Source organism: Misgurnus anguillicaudatus, chromosome 16, assembly GCF_027580225.2.
Source record: "Misgurnus anguillicaudatus chromosome 16, ASM2758022v2, whole genome shotgun sequence".
NCBI lineage: Eukaryota > Metazoa > Chordata > Actinopteri > Cypriniformes > Cobitidae > Misgurnus > Misgurnus anguillicaudatus.
The window spans coordinates 27,986,594-28,005,000 of record NC_073352.2 but is presented as its reverse complement, the minus strand read 5'-3'; the positions used below and the strand labels follow the sequence as shown (position 1 = coordinate 28,005,000).

Genomic DNA, 18,407 nt, shown 5'->3' with positions numbered 1-18,407 from the left:
ACTATACAGTACCTACTGTTTTAACAGCAAGTTCATCTTATTCAGTACCTACTGTACAGTATATATATATATATGTATATGTATAAATGTATTTGTATGTGTATATCTATGTTTATTTACATGTCTGTGTGTGTGTGTGTGTGTGTGTGTGTATTTAAATAAAATTTTTCTTAAATGTATACATGTATGTGTGTATTTATATATACATAATAATTACACAACACACACACACACACAAATATATTATGCGAATAGCAACGTTTATTTTGTAGGCGATTAATCAGCCCTAGAAACAACTTTTCAATTTAAGGTGACAATTATCCATCAAAAACTAATTTAGTTTGTTTGGTGGAACAGTCTGTGGGATCCTGACGTAAGTGTAGATTGTTCAAGATAAGCTTCACAGTCACACACACACACAGAGGGAACCCTGAGGTGCTGAAAAATGTGTTTCCGTGACAACAACCGTTCCTACCCACCAGCAGAAGCACATCAAGGTGTGATGCACAGGCCAATCCAAAACACATCAGAGGGCTTTTCCCTGATCTCTTCCCTTCTTTATCTCACTTTCACTAAGCACTTCCCACATATTTGCGGTCTATAAGCACTAAGGGACAGTGACTATGATGGTATTCCCCCTAATCACTCAGGCCTTGCATGTCAAATCCAGCATCAATAGTCTATATTTAGTGTTTTATTTTATTTTTTATACAGTACAATTTGATTTATATAGCACATTTAAACATAGCAGAGCTATCCACAGTGCTGAACAGAGTAAAAAAGTAATGTTATATATATACTGAAACTGAAACAAACATGAAATAATATCAAAATTGCAGGGAATAAAGATGGGTTTTCATTTAAACTTTTATTTAAAAATAGTGATAGAGATAGCAAGGCGGTTTAAAAGTGATCTTTCACTTGGTCAGATGGCGGGTTAAGATCTCGGGTTGTTTAATCACATGATCAAAGAAACAATTAAACAGCGTTAAATATATGCTCTGGCTCTTTATCCTGTGAGATTATCGTATATTGGGATTTCATTATACAACCATTTTTAATCAAGAATGATAATAAACCCATCTATCCTTTCAACCCTGATTGATTAGGTTGCTTCCCCCAAATAGGACCCACAGGCATAAACTAACTAAATTAAACTTAATTAGTTATTAAACTAACGCCTCTAACAGCGGCAGGTTAAACTTATTATATTGGGGTATGAAGTAATATATTAAGGTATAATTTTGCATTGATGACATGTATTGAGATATGACTTTTATTTAAGCCACCAGGATTAATTGCACTTACATTACACGTTACACTATTCAGGAATTTAAAGCAAAAAAATTCAAATAACATTCCCATTTATTTATTATATAATATAAAAGCATAAAAAACCAATTGCATCATTGTGTAGATTGCGTTCACAGTGTTTTTCATATAAAGTGATCTTTTGGCTTCAGTTTTCAAGGTTTGTAATGTGAGTTGTTTGTAATACTTTTATACTTTTTTTCAATGGTCAATCTATGCAATAAATAAATACATGTGACTGTACTTTTACTTGTGTTTTGTGTTTTATATGACCAGTGGTTGGGTTTATGGTATGGGTGGCGAACATAAAGTCTTTCTGTTCTTGACAAGGCACATACAAACAACATGATCTGCACAGTATTCTTTTTCTAATAAAAACATTTGTTTATGTCTTAAGCGTATGTATAGATTACAGTCAGAAACCAGTCTGTCCTTGTTTGGTCTTAAAGAGACAGTAAACTCAATTTACCGACTTAAGTCTGTGTCATTAATGTTAATCAAACAACCCAAGACAAAGAAAAAATTACTTCTGTAGCTCTACAAAAATAATAATTATATTTAATTTATACATAAAGTGTAATTATTCATTTGATTCGATTTCTGTACCTAATGCTAATTTTAGATCTTACTTAATGTGCAACTTTGTTCTTTTTTTATAAATGTTTGTAATTTCTTTATTTGTTATTAGATTTTTCCCACCCATTTTTTTGCTGATCCGATCTGTGCCTCAAAACCCATAATGCGATCCGAACCGTCAGTTTTGTTATTCGTCACACAAGAAGTTTAAGAGTAAAGTATTTTAAGTAAGTATCAATTTTTTATTATTTATTTTGTATTAATACATAACCTCACTGTGTTAATTTATAATGTAACATTATAGCGTGACATTTGTGTCAAACATTTTCAAGCAGAGGTGACTCCAAATCTAATTCTGCTTAGGGCCCCCAAGAGGCTCGGGCCGGCACTGGGCTGGTTAGATGTGTGACTAACCATGAATGAAATGTGGAAAAAGGAATGTGAGTCTGGACCTGAAATGCTCAAGACAGACAGACTGAATTCATGGGGCTGTTTCAGCATTTCAGTCTAGTCTAGTCTCTTCACTTTTGGCCGCTACTGTTTCCTGTCTTATGACCACCACTGAAATAAACTTTTTTTGCTGCATGTGTGATTTTACACCATGTTGTTGGCCTTTCTTCAGTCATTTTAGTTTTCCTACAGATCCAGTCTCACAATTAAGTCTTCACATTTGCTTAACTTTTAACTATTAACCTGGATGTCTCCTTATCCTCCAAACTAATAAACACATTGTTTCACACGTTAACATATCCAGGTCTGAAACCAAAACCTGGAAACTTTTTTCACCCTAGATTGAAACTGATTTCAAGTAGAAACATGGGGAAATAATCGATTAAAGGTCAATACCAGGTCAATACCCACTGATTCATTATAATTAAATTACATAATTAAATTAAGCAATGCCATAATTGCAGACAAGCTTTACTTAGCATCCGGTGGAATTTTTTTTTTGCAGTAAAATGTCCTCATACTTTGGCTTTATTTTAAATCATTTCATAGTAGACTAAACGTCTCAGTTGAAAACCGCATTGACTGTGAATCTGAAACAGAGGTTAACACTTTCTGTACCACAGTCGACTAATGAGAGAACCCAGCAAGCGAAAAAACGAGACTAACTATAGACCCTATGAGGCCAGCTATGAGTAACCCGCTTCTACATTTACATTTACATTAAGTCATTTAGCAAACGCTTTTGTCCAAAGCAACTTACAAATGAGGTAAACAATAAAAGCAATTATAGCAACACAAGAACAGCAATACATAAATACACTAAAAATGACTCGTGTCTAACACAGTATACAAAGCCACGGGTTAGTAAGTAGGGTTTTTAGAATGTATGTAAGAATGTATAGATAAAAGATATAGAGAAAGATAGTAAGCTCTATATTAGGAAGTGAGGTGTTGGTGGAAGAGATGGGTACGTGATAATGTTTTTTCCTTTTTGGGTCAGCACCCCCTTACTTTCACTCGCTTACACAAAATTGTGTACCCTCTGCCAAGGAGCGACATCTTGTGGTGCCTTCCCAAAAAGGGAAAAATCACGTACCTTCTCTGGATCTTTTTCACATCTGTGGAATGAGCTGGTGGATGTGACAAGATCTGCTGACTTTTTATACTCTAAAGTATTTCTGTAGAAATTACAGTAATACTGGCACCTATTATGGCCTTTTTACAAGATGTAATATAAGTCTCATGTGTGCCCAGAACGTGTCTGAGAAGTTTTAGTTTAAAATACACCTCAGATAGTTTATAGTATGTCCAAAATGCCCCTATTTGGGTGGTAGCAAAAACGCAATGTTTTAATGTCTGTACCTTTAAATGCAAATGAGCTACATCTCCTCACTTCCTTACAAACAGACAGTGAACGCTTTCAGTTAAAATAGATCTGATTAATATAGTCTGACACAATAGGGGACAGAGTACAACTCACTGAGGGTGGAAACTATGGTAATGCAGGACTGTAAGTGGGCGGGGTTTTGTCAATGTGACCTCACATTGATAAGAGAATCAAAATGGCATCTCTAATGAGACTGCTTTGGTTTAATGGAGATTAAAAAACAAGGAGCGGGTGGATTTTTATTTCATTGTAGGATGGTTGTGTTCACACACTGCCAACACACATTATGTATAAACACCTTGTAAAAGTGCAATTTGGATAATAGGTGCCCTTTTAAATGTTAATTACTGGAAACTGTGCATTCACAGTTAAATAAACAGGAAACATTAACAAGTCTTTGTCTTTACAGAATAAAACATGTACAGCCTCATGCAAAGCATTCTGGAAACAAGAAATCTTCATCAACCTTTTTATGTTTTTCCCTTCAGATTTGGGTTCCCAGAAAAAGGTTGAAGGAAAAAGGATTTCTGGTGCCCAGAATGCATTAGACTGTTACTTTAGTTTTATTCTGTAAAGATAAAGACTTGTTAATGTTCAAGTTTAAACAAACTGTTACCAGTAAATAACATACATTTAAATATACAGTGAGTTATTGGAATACAGCAACGTTTTAAAGTGTAGCCAACTTTAAGAATCAGTTAAAATCCCACCTCTTCTGCCAACAACTGATTTACTGATTTTACAGAGTTTAATATCATTTTCTATGTTTATCTTTCTGTTCATAAAAAAAAAACCTCTAGGCTACTGTGTTAGGTTTGGTGATCTTAATGGCGTTCTTTGGCATAAAAAAATATTTTGACTCATCCAATGTATTGTTTCCTATTGGCTGCCGACTCATTCACCGGATGGACTTCTTATAAGTGTCAGGAATGGCTGAGGAACGAACCCAGGCGCAGACAGAGATGAACCAACACTAACTTTATTATACAAAAAAAAAAAAAGAAAACAAAACCCACGAGGGGGCAAACCGCATAATACAGATGAAACAAAAACACTAACAGGACTAGACTAAACACTGAACTAGACAATTACATGCACAACTCTAACAAAAACTTCACTTGACTCTAAACTAGACAGGATAACTTACGGGCAAGACACAAAGCAAAACGAACGTAGACAGAACACAGAGCACAAGGACTTTAAATAGGGAGAACTAATGAGGGGAACAGGTGACAATGATTAAACAATAAAGACAAGAGGATTACAAGGGAGCGGGGTAAAAGTGATGAGACACGGGAAAAGCGTGGTCTAATAAAACAATACTGAGACCACGCGTTCCCAAACAAAACATTGTACTGTCAGAACTAGGGATGTCAAATTATGCATTTTCCCATATTCGATGATCATTTAAATTAACGATCAATCAATCGAATAATCGTTAACAGTAATAGTGCAATAAGCCATTACAGCAGTGGCATATAGCCAATGACATAAAAGTGTGCATAAAAACGCCAGCTTCCTCACGCGAATTAAAAGATTTTATTTTGTCTAAATAATATGCTAGTGGGATTGTAAAATGAGTCAATGTAGTTGGTGTTTTGATAAAAATCATCAATTTAATCTCGTAACGAAATATAATGACTAATAGACACAGTAAACTCCGCCTCATAACGGGCACTCCGCACAGTCGCATGCATCCATGACAAAATAAAAGTTTCATTATCATCAAGTGTTATTTTTCTAGTTGTTCACCTCGCTTTCTGAGTCGTCGATACACCGTTTGTTGTAATTATATCCAAGAAGCACACGAAAGGGCACTTTTCCTGTCGTTACCTCAGCTTTAGACCTGTGGCGTACTTTCAGCAAAGATGCTTATGTTATGAAGACTTCAACCTTTCATTAGAAAACCCGCAACAGTGTTTAGCATGTAGCGCCTCAGCCAGTCATGATGATGATCAATGATATATGTTGCGGGAGTTCAGAGTGTAACGACAGTCAGTTACAGTTTACATTTAACAGTTTCTTGCCAGAATTTAAGTTTTTCATTTTAATCTGTTTATTAAAAACTTCTTCGCGCTTGGTTCGTTTTTTACCAGCTGTGTATATGCTTTGCGCAGGCGCCGGACACACGTGCTTGCTTTTTCGACAATCGTTAAGTTTTATCGATTTAATTCTTATCGACAATTAATCGAAGATCGATTAATTGTTAACATCCCTAGTCAGAACCCTGCCATACTGAACTAGATATTAATACTAAACAAGACTCTGGCAGGATCCTGACAATAAGTGAGAGATTTAGCCAACTGAATTCCTGTATTACATTTTTTGTTATCAGTGTTAAACGTTATAAATTAAAGGTGCTTCACGATGCACTAAAAGAAGCATTTTTGGCTAAATGGTTCCTTAAAGAACCTTTAGTGAAACAGAAAGGTTCCTTCTGAGGTTCTTTGAGGAACCTTCTTCTATGGCATCACTGTGAAGATCCTTTAAAGGCAAGATCCATGACATTCGAAATCACCTAAACGAACACGCCCCTACCCTAATAGAATCTAAACCTTCTGTTGATAGACCCGTCCCACACATACGCAACCCAGGCAACGATGTCGTTTAGGAGACACGCCCCTTACTGCTGATAGGCTACAAGTGTGTTTTGGTAGTGGGCGCGACTCCCTTTTTACAAAGTGTTTTTTAGATATTGTGCACTCCGCCTTTAATCACCTTTAAATTTAAGAGTATAGACGGTTTCAGCAAACAACACAAACAAACGACTTTCGTGGAACAAACGTAACTTCCGGTAAACTACGCAAAGAATCAATAACAACTTTGTCATTTTAGAGTAGCTTATTTCTGATAACAAGCAAAATAAACAACAAGTAAATTACCTTAGTTCAAATCATAACTAAAACGTATCAAAAACTACACTGAGTTCACGTCATTGTGTAAAATGTGTACTATATAATCTATACAACCTACAATCCATGATCGCAGTTTCTCTTCGTTTTTAGGAAACCGAAACATTTGTTATTTTTGACGAGGTTTTGTTCCAATGTTTAGCCACTAGTTACCGCATTTTCGGTCTATAAGCCATGTTTTTTTCATAACTTGGCTGGTGCTGCGTCTTATAGTCAGGTGCACCTTGTAAGTCAGTATGAATTCATTTTGACATTGATGAGGCAAGAGACCACATTACCGTCTACACCCGCGAGAGTCCGACAGATGCTGCTTCTGTATTTATGTAATTCAATGGATTCAGTGATGTGGAATGACTAGTCTGCGAACTTCACGCTAGTTGGCTTGTTCGGTTAATCTAGCCTATTCAACCTTCCAGGTAAGTTCTGTATGCTATGGTTTATTGTTTAAATAACTGATAATATTACTTTAACGTACAGATATCTATTCAGCCTGCTGTTTTGTCTGCTATTGTTTAGTTGAATAACTTGCCTTTCCAGATTAAATGTCTGTTCTTCTGCTTGGATTTTGTGAAATAATTTTCTAAATAAACCAATGTATAGTCCACTATGACTTATTTATGTTATTTCGTCTTAATTACGCATTTTTAATGATGCGGCTTATACTCCGCTGCGGCTTATAGTCCGGAAAGTACAACAAGAAGTTAAGTTACGCACAGACACGTAACTGCGACAATGCATGTCCGTCTGATGAAACCATTTATAGTGTTAATTTAATTCCAATGTTAACATATTAAGGCACCAGAATCTGTTTTCAGACAGGGCTCCTAAACACTAACCACATTTAAAACAGGAATAGATAAAAGTATTTTATCATTCAAAAATTGACAATAATTCAAAAGATTAATTCTAATGTTTCCTTTTAAAAACCATTGAAAACTTCAAGAAATAGACCGACCCGAACACTAAAGATCAGGTGTGCGTGATACAATGATGTGCTATGATGTAATGTCAAAGATTAGATATGATGTCAAGACTTTTTATGTTTTATGTTTAGGGGATCACTTTCCGAATTTAGTTGTGGTGATACAGCATCTGTGTACAACCTCAATGTACTCTCACATACACACACACACATACAAAGACACACGTTGAGGTGAAGGGTGGAATGACAAGGGGGTGGGGGCAAGCTTGAGGAGAAAAGGGCAATACGAAAACTCCCAACAGTCATCAAAGAGGAAAAAAACTCCAGCAGTTGATTGCACTAATATCTAAAAACCTTCAGCCCACCCATTTATTTTCCAAGCTCTACTCTAGCTGGCAATAAATAAAGAGACATGGGCTGGTTTCTTGACACTTGCACTTGTGCACTGAGGATAACCAGGTGAACATCTCAGAAGACATCATGCCTTCCCTACACTGGATTTGTGTGCTAACACTGGCAATGATCTGCTGTCTGACAGCCCAGCCTGTGAAACGGAGTACTCAGATCGAAGGACAAACGATGCTTAAAAACTTTTCAGTCAAATGTGTAAGTATTTAAAATCGCACAGCAATATTCACCATCAACTGTGTTCAGTAACTCAACAAATTAACTTATCAAACTTTTATTTTTTTTAAAGGACAAAGAAGCAAAGTTCTACACTCCAGAAAATGTTAAGGTGAGTAAACATGAGATGTTCACTTCTCAGTTTTTGGCTACTTAGTTCACATGTTGAAGAGAGATAAGAGATCAGAGGAACAGGAAGGAGGTTTACTACACGAAAGCCAAACCTCAAGCCAGCAGAGATAGATCTCACAACACACACATAGAGAGAGAGAGAGAGAGAGAGATTAAACAACACCTGTGGAGACATCTCAATATCTCAACAACCATCATTTGCAAGTTTTAATACTTTTCTCTTTCTGGCTCTTAGGATAACTGCTTGGTTTCTGCTCTAAACTGCTCTTTAAAAGAGTTAGAGGTGCTCAATGCAGAATGTAAACTTGTGTCTGGCGATTACGAGGATCTACTCACTACACTGATAGACATGCATGATAAAAATAAAAATGAAGTAAGTGTTATTTCTTCTTCACTAACTAAACTAACCAAAGCATTACTATGAAGTGTGACCTGCAGTCTTTTTAATATCCTCTTTATTCTTCTTCTTTCATAGGCTCGATACAATTGCACAGCTAAAGAGTTCACCTGTGAGTTTGTTCCCCAAAAAAACGTTATGACATATCTGGACTCCTTGAAATCACTCGTGCAACAATTCGAAGCTAATGCGAAGTAGACCTGACTCTCCCAGTGACCAGGACCAGATGACACTGTGATCACCTAAAGGTTTCTGTCCACTCGACAACTGCACTTCTGACATCTACAGAGCCTTCTAACCAGCTTGATGTACAAACTCTTCACTGAATATTATAGGATTGTATTGGTTTATGTTATTCTATATTGCATTGCTAGGAATGCATAAAGTTTATCAAGTTTTAAATGCTAATGAATGTAACTTCTATGAAGATATGTTGCCAGTTCTCAAGTTACTTATTTTCTAAAGAAAAAGCACTAGAATGTTTAACATAAGCTTTGCTGCTTATTTATGTATTTATTAAGATATTTATTACATTATTGGTTATTTATAAGAACATGTATTTTACGAAACAAATAAATGTGAACATATTGTTAAAACCATGAGATTTTTTGGTTTTCTGCAATGTTTTTTTTTGTCATTCATTTTTATGTTGGTTTAAATACTCAAAGGGTTTTTTTTGGCAGTGGAGGTACAGTTCTGTTACTCTTTGCTGTGGCTCTGGATGTGAACCCACGTGCTGGCTTTGATTCTGACCCCATGACCTACATGCGTGCCGAGGGATTGCGGACATTGCGATTTTAAAGTTTGACCTTTTCGGGCATCCAACGCAGGTGGACATCACGTTAGGAAAGTCCCCGTTCACACGTTCTATGACAAACGATGGGAAAATAGATCCGCCCCTTTTTTCACTCCCACTAATATTAGGTCACCACGCATCACCTTTACCCACCTAAACCGCACTGGGACGCTCCTCTTAATGGTTTAAATTCGATCTATTCAGAGTGGCTAATTCTTTAACCTCGCTTGCTAATTCAGTTCATGTGACGTTGATGTGGTCACACACACTTTTCCCTTCAGGGATACATAATGAGATCATATCTCGCATTACTCACTCCAGATGTGGGCGCTGGTCCGGAAAAAAAATTACTCTCCAACAGCGCTGCTGTCCTTCCTCAAAGCTTTAGATGAGAAATACTAAACTCAGAGAGGATCTAACACCCACCTTCATTCACAGGAAATGTTTAAAGACCCGGCGTAAAAATAACTGTGGAAGTGAAACCAAATTAAACAAATGGGCTCGCATGTGTATGTAATTTTATGAGTTTATGCGGTTCAGCACCATTAGCCAAAATTATCCAAGCCTCAACCGGACGCTTTGATGAAGTTTATCACTAAATGTTACAGTGGCTCTCTTCCACCTTTTAATTGATCACAGATCAGTAATGTGATGCATCAGTGTAGTAAGAAACACTTTGTTTTTAAAACCACATCCTGTAATATCAAAGCAAAATGACATTGCAATCGTATTCTGCAGCTTTTTGACCTCGAAAGGCTTTCTGACCAAAAACTGAAAGTGTTACCATTATTTCCCCGGATGTCAGACTCATTTTAGGTTACGGGCCAGATCTTAAATAACATCACCACGTGAGGGCCGGATCATTTTTTAAAACCTTAGTGTGATATTGTGTTACAAACAAAGAACAAATTATTTAGCAAGACAACTAGAAAACACATCTCTGTGAGCACTTAATTTTATAAATCCTTAGAAACATTTACACACTCATACTGTACAATAAAAATAAACACAAAAATACACAAATTTACATCTATAAAAACCCACTGGATTGGGTTGAAAATCCTTAATTTAACTTCCTCTGCATAGAACCTTCACAGAATTATACCGTATGGTTTTAAATCGTGCTTCCTTACATTTTTTCGACCACCGGATCAACATCACCAGTTTTGGGGTAGGTGCTACTCTCATTTCTAGACCTCTGTAATAGAAACCCTTTTAAAACTACAACCCACTGCAGTTTGTCGCGAGTCACCCTCGTGGCTTGTTAAAGGAACAGTCAATTTTCTTAAAAGAAAAATCCAGATAATTTACTCACCACCATGTAATCCAAAATGTTGATGTCTTTCTTTGTTCAGTCCAGAAGAAATTATGTTTTTTGAGGAAAACATTGCAGGAATTTTCTCATTTTAATGGACTTTAATTGCCACCAACACTTAACACTTAACTCAACACGTAACAGTTTTTTTCAACGGAGTTTCAAAGGACTATAAACGATCCCAAACGAGGTATAAGGGTCTTATCTAGCGAAACGATTGTCATTTTTGACAAGAAAAATAAAAAATATGCACTTTTAAACTACAACTTCTGATATTCCTCCGGTCCTGAAAGCGTCAGCGTGACCATACGCAATACGTCATGACGTCAAGAGGTCACAGAGGACGAACGCGAAACTACGCCCCAGTGTTTACAAGTGTGTTGAAAGAGGACCGTTCCTACGTTGTTGTATGTGGAATGATACTAATTATTGTCTTTGTGTCAGTTTATTGTTTACAATGGTCTGCAAATGTGCGTTTTATATATGTAACACGTGACCTCTCTACGTCACTACGCATTTACGTTAGGTCGCGCTGGACCGGACTTAGACGAAAAGTTGTGGTTTAAAAGTGCATATTTTTTATTTTTCGTGTCAAAAATGACAATCGTTTCGCTAGATAAGACCCTTATGCCTCGTTTGGGATTGTTTATAGTCCTTTGAAACTCAGTTGAAAAAACTGTTACGTGTTGAGTTAAGTGTTAAGTGTTGGTGTCCATTAAAGTCCATTAAAATGAGAAAAATCCTGCAATGTTTTCCTCAAAAAACATATTTTTTTCTGGACTGAACAAAGAAAGACATTAACATTTTGGATGACATGGTGGTGAGTAAATTATCTGGATTTTTCTTTTAAGAAAATGGACTATTCCTTTAAGACAGAAACTGATATTTGGATGCACGAGCACGGCATGCAGTCCAAGCTCCACTTGTGAAGCCATCAGTGTTATGCCGCTCTCCTATTGAAAATAAACTAGACACTTGCGCGTCCCATCTGAAAGGAATTTTAAAACATGACTGTATTATTTCATCAACTGTATAAATCATCATGCGGGCTGGATTGGACACCTTTGTGGGCCGTGTTTGGCCCGCGGGCCGTATGTTTGACACCCCTGCTCTAGAAAGTCACAGGCAACAATGGCAACATGCAAGTTGCATACCCATGCCTTTGACCTCTGACCCCAACTCTTCAACTATAGGACAAATCCAAGATCATTTGAATAGTTACAGGACACTAAAGTACTATTCAGACTGGATTAGTTTTACATAGGGAGGTGGGGTAAAGCAATTTTTATCAGAGCTTTTCAGTGATTTTAGTCCAGTCTGAATGCTCCATGTCAGTAATCATTACAGACAATGTCAGTAAAGATTACGGCGACTTTAACCTTCTGTAAAAAGGTCCAGAGAAATTACCTTAGGTAATACTAATCTAATGTGAACAGATGTAAATATACACGTAAATTGTGTCATTTCCGGTTAATTTACGAGTTTCTTTTAAATATAAAAGCACTTAAAGAAGCATTTACTTGCGTTCCAGGTGGAAAAACAAGTCAGTGGCAAGTCAGTTCCTGAATAACACGAGACAAACTTAAAAAAAAGTCAAATTTACTTCTCAGAGGCACGGAACTGTCTCTGAAACTGACGTTCTCCCCAAACTGAAATTAAACACAGTGTTTCGCGTTTTTCTCGTCTGTTTCATGATGTTTGCACATCTGATATCAGGAAGCAATGTGCAAGTGACGACGAGAGGTGACGCGCTGCGCAAACGAGTTACCCCTTCCACTTCTGAATGTTTTACTGAGATTTTTAATCCCATCCGAATTGACCATTAATATTACAGATGTCCTGTGGTAAAATTACATAACACCATCTACCCCTGTAAAACTAATCCTGTCCGAATAGGGCTTGAGGGGCCTATCATACATCCGATGCAATGTGCGACGCAAGTGTTTTTTGCTAGTTTGAGCCTGGCGCAGTTATCATTTTCACTTTCAGTGCAATGTTGTTTAAATAGCAAATGCATTTGCGTCCATTTTTGCGCCCATGGGGGCTCTGCCGCATTGTTGGCGTGCTGCTATTTTGAGGCAACTAAAACAGACTATGCCATTGACCAATTAAAACCTGGTCTAAAGTGTAAAGTCAATGGCGCAATATTGTTTGTGTTATTTAAAGAGCACGTTAGCAATATGCGCCTATAAACGGGACGACAATGCGCGTTTGCTTATTACACACATGGATGCGCAGCAGCACACATACGTTTTTAAATATGAAAAATTTAAGGATTACGTACCAGATTATTATTGAGTCTTTTGGACATAAATAAGGACCGATTACGAGACGTTAGAAGGTGTAAAGAATTGCTTTACCTGTAGCCTGGGAAGTAATTTAATATTTTGCTTTAAACAAATGGAAATATTGCATTTATTTAGAAATTGAATTTTTTTTTAAATGCTACCCCACGGATTTATTGTATATTTGTACCATATGGTGAGATGAGAGCCTTTTTAAGTAATGCTTTTCAAAACACTTACGGTGCTGTCCGAGTGCTGAAACGTTTCGGCAAATAAAGTACTTTTAAAGTACAAAGCTTTTTTGCATTTTTATTAATTATTCTTTAAAATTTCACTGATCATGTAGGCTATACATTCATTAACAGCAATTAAAAGACTGCAAATTTACGACTTTTAAAGATAACCAAAGGTTTCAATACAAAAAAATAACACATTTTTTTACATCAATCTTAAACTGGTATTTATTTCCTCCGCTTAGTTTTTCAGTTTCAAATTCCGCCATCTAAATAGGGAATCGGCATGGTGCCAGCGCAACTGGCTTTTAATAAAGGTGATGGGAGATGAGACTATCAATGGTTTATTGGTGTTACTGCCAAAACACACCCACTACTCATTACGGAAAAAAAGGGGCCACCCTTTTAGACTGTGCCTTAGGCGCACAAACCATTTTTGTGCGCCATTACCGTCGTTAAATTAGCAAAAGAGGATATGGACACACCCGTTTAGACCGTGCGCTTAGATTGTTAGGGCCCAAAGGTTGACTTCATTTGCACCTCAATATTTACATGAAGGTTAGTCTGAAGCATTGCATGAATTGCTATGAATCCATTGCGATACATGACACCATAATCCAATGACAGCATAAAACATCATACAATTGGCAGCACAACGGATTGTAACATGCGTAAACACATTCATCGAACCTGCATGTCTATCAAAGAAAATGCACAAACAAAGTCATGGAGTGCTTCCACGATGATTTTAAGCGATACATACGGGGTAAGAAGCCTCGACAGTTATCTGCAGTCTCCCAAATCTCCGCAGCGGGATGCTTGCTTGACAATATTCACAACATAATAACCCGATTCAGTAAAAGGATGATCCACGCAAGAGTACCACTCACATTGGATGTAGTTGAACCTTTAACAGGAAGCCCCTGAGGTTTCCTGTGTTGTGGTGTGAGCAGAGCACAGAAACGTGATGTTTACCTCTCCAAACAAACACGTATACAATACATTACAGCAGCCCTTCACTAACACTTATCATTTGCATTAGGACTTTAGGGCAGAAACAGGCTTGGATTTCTCTTAAAGCATAAGTTCATCCAAGAATGAACTTTTTGTCATTAATTCCTCGTCCTCATTTCGTTCCACACCTGTAACACCTTAGTCATCTTCAGAACACAAATAAATACATGAGAGCTTCATCAAAATTATCTTAATTTGATTTGTGAAGATGAACGAATGTCTTACAGGTGTGGAGGGTGCAGGAATTCAAGACTATTTTCATTCTGGATTGAACTAATTCTTTAAGGGACACAGAGAGTTTTTTTTCATAATAATTTTATTTTTCCAAAGTTGTCTACCTGTAATGAGGTATTTTTTCAACCTAAATGTATTGTTTTATTTTCTATCATCTCTGAGCATTATCACCTCTGAGCATTATCATCTCTGAGCATTATAAAACAATCTGTTAGCTGCTGGTCCAAATTTCAGTCAACTGCAGCAGCAGAACCAAGTTTGGAAAAGTTTTTACTCGGTTTTGTATTTTTTCATTTGTACTTCTGGGAAGGAAAGATCTCTTGTATATCTCGGTTGTCTAAGTGCCATAAATACAACAAAACAAAACAAACAGTCGAGTAATTCACAACACAGAACAATAAAAGCAAATAAATAACTAATTTTCTTACATGTTGAAATGGTCACTGATCGGCGGTTTCTCCAGCCACTGGCCGCCCGTAGCCCTTCCTGGCCGATATTTTTCGCTTCCTCCTACGGCTCTGCCATCATCTTCGTGTCATTAAAAACAGAGATCATATTAAATAGTGCAAAAATGATAATGAAGGTTTAAGTCGGCAGAGCGGAGACTTCGTAGAGGGCGGTAAGAGGTCTTTGAGATATGGAGGGGCTAAGTTATTGAGGGTTTTGTAGGTGATGAGTAGAACTTTGTAATGAATTTGCAGTTGTACAGGGAGCCAGTGAAGCTGTTGGAGGATATGGTAATATGATCTCTGGAGCTGGTGTGGGTGAGGAGACGGGCAGCAGAGTTTTGAACATATTGCAAATATGTTTTTGTAAATCAAAAGAAGGGAGACCATATAGGAGGCTATTGCAATAGTCGAGTTTTGATGTAATAAATGCATGGATGAGAGTTTCAGCAGCAGATGTGGAGAGAGTGGGGCGTAGACGAGCAATAATACGCAGATGGAAAAAGGCAGTTTTGGTAATGTGACGGATATGAGGCTTAAATGTGAGTGTGGGGTCAAAAATGAAACCAAGATTTCGGATCTGGAGAGAGGTGGTGACTGTATGGCCATCGACAGATAGAGTGAAACCTTGGGAGGAGGGAAGGAGTGATTTTGGACCGATGATTATGATTTCCGATTTATTGCAGTTGAGTTTTAGGAAGTTTGCATTCATCCAGGATTTTATTGCAGACAGGCAGTTTGTGATGGTTAATACTGTGGCAGGAGTGATGGACCTGGTGCTTAGGTACAGTTGTGTGTCATCTGCGTAACTGTGGAATTTTAGTCCGTGATTATGAATGATAAGTCCAAGGGGAAGCATATACAGGATAAACAAAAGGGGACCTAGCACAGAGCCTTGAGGGACTCCGTGATTGACAGGTATGGTGTGAGACGTACAGTTATTGATGGATATGAATTGAGATCTGTTGGTGAGGTAGGAGGTGAACCAAGAGAGAGCTGTGCCAGAGATGCCAAGATGTTGTAGGCGTTGTAGTAGAATGAAGCTGTTAATGGTGTCGAAGGTGGCAGAGAGGTCGAGTAGAATGAGAATGGAGAGGGAACCAGAGTCAGAGGCAAGCATGAGGTCATTGTTACTTTGAGTAGTGCAGTTTCAATAGAATGATGAGTGCGAAATCCAGACTGAAATGTTTCGTAGAGCTGATTGGAGAGGAGGTGATGTTTTAGTTGATAGGCGACTGTGCGTTCCAAAATTTTAGACAGGAAAGGTAGGTTGGAAATGGGGCGGAAGTTGTTGGGGTTTTCAGGATCCAGGCCAGGTTTTTTAAGTATTGGTGTGATAGCTGCAACTTTGAGGGCAGATGGAACTATTCCAGAGGTGAGAGAGGAGTTTATGATGACCATGATGAGTGAGCTGAGGCAGTTGAAACAGTGCTTGACCAGTGAGGATGGAATAGGATCCAATAGGCAGGGTGTGAGGTGGATTTTATTGAAGTGTTTAGTGAGATCCATTTCTGTGATGACTGATAGGAAGGGGAGAGTGATGTGAAATGGAAGAGATGAGTCAGATTGAGGGTCTGTGCTGGGGGAGATGTTCACAGAGAGTTCTTGGTGAATGCTGTCAATTTTATATTTAAAGAAGTCGATGAAATTATTACATTTCTCCATGGTGAATGAGTGAGTGATATTGTCAATGGGTTTGAGGATCCAGAGTTAATGATACTAGAATAAAAAACTGTGCGGGCAGATGTGGGGGCTGATCTGTAATGATGGCTATGATCCTTGTAGTATCCATTAAATGTATCCATTACATTTTTGTAAGCCGTATAACTTTCTGTATTGTACTTTTTCCTAAATCTGTTGTAAAGATCTTTTAACTAACTTTATAGATGATATAAACAACATCTAATCATTTTATTCTCATTATTTCAACTCTAATAGCTTTAAATTCAATTTCTTTGTTTTAAATTGTTTCATTGAACACTGCTGGACCTCAGCATGAGGATATAAATAATATGACGCTCCTTTATAGATGCAACTGAATCTCTGTCAATCATAAAAGATGTAAAAGGAGCTAAAGCAAGTTCATAATTGTGGCTCATGTGGTGTTATTTGTGTAGGGGAGAGCGGGGTTGGGTCAAGGGTTGGTTGGCACACAGTTCAATTACAGTACACTAAAGGGCGCTGCCACAAAAATCTGACATTAAAATGACTGCCATCTTGACCTGAACACACCCATTTACTAAAATCATTGAATGGTCACTAACTGTTGAGGTGTGGATAGCTTTTATATGTTACGGTGTCAAAACAAACAAACAGTTCCCCACACTAAATACATTTTAGAGCTATGATAGATAGCGATTTATAAAAATGTAAGGATTTCATTTGATAGAGATAAAATCACCTATATTTTGACATGAAATTTAAACATTTCTGATGAGTGATTCTAGGTGGCTAACATCATTTCAGTTAATTGGTGTGTCCTAATGTGGGTGGGGTTGGTTGACACACTGATTTGAGGGTTGGTTGACACATGTGCATACTGCATTATTTTTGTTACTCCTAATACTACTCACACATATAAACTTACACACTTACACACAACACACACAACTAACGTACACTCACCTAAAGGATTATTAGGAACACCATACTAATACTGTGTTTGACCCCCCTTCACCTTCAGAACTGCCTTAATTCTACATGGCATTGATTCAACAAGGTGCTGAAAGCATTCTTTAGAAATGTTGGCCCATCTTGATAGGATAGCATCTTGCAGTTGATGGAGATTTGTGGGATGCACATCCAGGGCACGAAGCTTCCGTTCCACCACATCCCAAAGATGCTCTATTGGGTTGAGATCTGGTGACTGTGGGGGCCATTTTATTACAGTGAACTCATTGTCATGTTCAAGAAACCAATTTGAAATAATTCGAGCTTTGTGACATGGTGCATTTTCCTGCTGAAAGGAGCCATCAGAGGATGGGTACATGGTGGTCATAAAAGGATGGACATGGTCAGAAACAATGCTCAAGTAGGCCATGGCATTTAAATGATGCCTAATAGGCACTAAGGGGCCTAAAGTGTGCGAAGAAAACATCCCCCACACCATTACACCAACAGCCTGCACAGTGATAACAAGGGATGCTGGATCCATGTTCTCATTCTGTTTATGTCAAATTCTAAGTCTACCATCTGAATGTCTCAACAGAAATCGAGACACATCAGAGAAGGCAACATTTTTCCAATCTTCAACTGTCCAATTTTGGTGAGCTCGTGCAAATTGTAGCCTCTTTTTCCTATTTGTAGTGGAGATTAGTGGTACCAGGTGGGGTCTTCTGCTGTTGTAGCCCATCCGCCTCAAGGTTGTGCGTGT

General features: G+C 37.6%; 1 protein-coding gene across 3 annotated transcripts in view; it reads right to left on the bottom strand.

Moving 5' to 3' along the window:
- The window catches only part of bbs12 (Bardet-Biedl syndrome 12), an 89,391-nt gene that overhangs the window by 52,380 nt on the left and 18,604 nt on the right, over nt 1-18,407 (bottom strand). For all 3 annotated transcript variants that reach the window (XM_055178123.2, XM_055178120.2, XM_055178125.2), the window contains one exon: nt 15,017-15,116. The gene's annotated coding sequence lies outside the window, so the exon portion shown is untranslated. The remainder of the gene's footprint in view (nt 1-15,016; nt 15,117-18,407) is intronic.